The sequence below is a fragment of the Arachis ipaensis genome, chromosome B02, assembly GCF_000816755.2.
Source record: "Arachis ipaensis cultivar K30076 chromosome B02, Araip1.1, whole genome shotgun sequence".
In the NCBI taxonomy this organism is placed as follows: Eukaryota; Viridiplantae; Streptophyta; class Magnoliopsida; order Fabales; family Fabaceae; genus Arachis; species Arachis ipaensis.
In genome coordinates this window covers 19,736,992-19,739,527 of record NC_029786.2, presented here as the reverse complement: position 1 = coordinate 19,739,527, position 2,536 = coordinate 19,736,992, and the positions used below count along the sequence as shown (strand labels likewise).

Here is a 2,536-nt window from a genome sequence, read left to right as displayed (position 1 = left end):
CCTAATTTCATTTGAAATTACTAAAATGCCCCTAACCCTAACTTTTGGAAATGCAACCTTAACCCTGAAAACCCTAACTCGACCCGGTCTCCCCACAATTGCTACAGCCCTCCCCTCTAACAGCAGCACAGACGGCTTTCCTTCCTCTTCTTCCATGAAAGGAAAGAGACAGAAGTAGAAAAGTAACGGCAGAGGGAAGGGGAAGAAGGGAGATGTCTGTTGGCGCCACTAGGACTCGCCACCACCGCCGATGCCTCCGAGCGAGACGTCGAGCTGCTGCACGCGGGGAAACGTTCTGCCACCGCGTCTTGCCCAGTTGAGGTTGCCGCCGTTGTTCGCGGGCCATCTCCATCACAGACCGGGGCTGAGGCGAGAGGGGAAGAGACTGATAAGAAGGCCTCGCGAGGTGGGTTCACGCCGTGCCGCCGCCAACGCTAGGGTCTGACGCCGCCTGTCACCGTCGCAAGCTTCCTTGCCGTTGCCACAGAAGCTGCCCTCGCCGGTGCCATTGGAGGCGCAAACGGAAGAACGCCGTTGAGAAGAGAAACGTGAGCTGCGAGCTACGGGCTGAGGAGAAGCTCCACCCTCGTTTCCGCTGGAGGAGTTCCATGTGTCGCCGCCGAGGGTTGCCGCTTGTGAGGAGAAGACGCCGCCGCCTCACGCCGCTGCCACCATCTGAGCTCGCTGCTGCTGATGATGGTAAGCCCAACCGCCGCCGGCAAAATGCTTTCAGGCCGCCGCAAGTGTCGCCACCGGAGAAAGGAGCTGCATCTCTGTGTTTCTGACCACCGGGAGTGGTTATATGGCTTCCGGGATCACCGCCGAAGCTCCTGGCTGAGTTTCTGCCACTTGAGACCCTGCTGCCATCGCTGGAAAAGTTTGCCGGTAAGGGTTTTAATTGTGGTTTCTGTCCTTTTTGAATTCCAAGGATATTATAGTCACTGCGTGTTGGTTCCAGTTGTCGTGATCAGAATTTGTCGCCGCTGCCGCTTGAGGTGGCTGCTGAGTTGCCGCTGAACCGGCTCGGAGACCGCCGCTATTTCGGTTCAGCCGTTCCTTCTTCGGTTCGGTAAGCGTTTCGATTTGAAAGCCCTTTCGTTACTGTTCTGTAATCTCACGCTGAGGTTTGTGGCGGTAATTTCTATAAGATTGAGTTTCGGTTGTTGTATGTTGCGATTAGAGTTGTTGAGACTGTTGCGAAAGTGGCTTGGAGCTGAGGTTTTGGTTGCCGTCAGTTCGGGTTGAGGCGGAAAGGACTCTGTGAGGCGTCTGGGTTATGGAATTGCGTTTTGAGGTAGGGGCGCTTTCCAAAAACTATATTTTATATATTGGAATTATTACATATGGATACTGATGTGAGTGAATGTGTATTTGGTGATTGTATCAGCCTTATGTATGGCTTGATTTGCCTTGGTTGGTTATGAACGTCTGTTGTTGAATTGTTGTGTGGCTTTGTGAAACGAAATGCTTTTCAAGTTGATTCTTTTAAAGCTTTGAAATTGAGTTTAACCCGTTGAGAATTGATTTGAGTTAATTTTTATTGAGAATGTGAAAAATAGAATCCACTCTTGAATTCAGCCTGGCTTGCTTTAAATGATCTGGTTTGATAAATGAATGTCGCTGAACCGTTTCTTTAAAGCTTTGGAAATGAGTTAATTCAGTTGATATTGGTGTGATTTTGAAACGGTTTTCTTGAGATATGCCAATGAGGCGACTGTTTGATTTAGCTTGATTTTGAATTGATTTTGGATTCTGGACTGTTGAAAAGGATTGTGGAACGGTTTAGTTGGGACCTGAACCGGGTGGCAAAGTCCAAGTTTTAGGGGAGATGCTACCGAAATTTCTATAACATCCGAGTCTTTATTGAATGTTGTTTGGAAAAATGGTGAGTTAAAAACTTCTACTATTTTATTTGAATTATCAAGAAAAGGATGATTCATGCTTTTGAAATGAATTAGTAATGAGAAAATTGTGATTTAGTCTTGCTTCTTAAGAAAGGCATTGTATCTCTTTCAGGAGAAAGTTATTTAGATGAAACTTATGTTTTAAAGCTATTTTAAATGTGACAGGGGCAATGTAACACCCTACCATACAAAGTCTTATGCTTAAGTCATAATTCAGAGATGGCAAGGTATTATGACCTCTAAAACAAAAATTTAGTACGTTACCGGAGAATAAGTGCGGATAATCCGTTCGCATCTCCGACTCAAGTTCCCAAGTGTGTTCCTCAACACCGCCTCGTCTCCATGCCACTTTGACTAATGAAACCTCTTTTCCACACAACCGTTTGATACTAGTATCATCAATTCTGACTGGAGCCACTGGAAGCGTCAAATCTTCTCTTAACTGAACCGATTCGGGTTCTAACACATGGCTAGCATCAGGAGTGTACTTTCGAAACTGCGACACATGAAATACGTCGTGCAGGTTTGAAAGATGGGGTGGTAGAGCCACCCGATACGCCACCGGCCCAATCCTCTCCAAGATTTGAAATGGACCAATGTATCGAGGATTCAACTTCTTTGCTTTAATCGCT

General features: G+C 46.8%; 1 long non-coding RNA gene across 1 annotated transcript; it reads left to right on the top strand.

Annotated features, from left to right (window-relative positions):
• Positions 747-1,228, top strand: LOC110268767. The gene is made up of 3 exons (XR_002357198.1): positions 747-885; positions 959-1,069; positions 1,181-1,228. It is a non-coding gene; the product is annotated as an uncharacterized LOC110268767 (long non-coding RNA).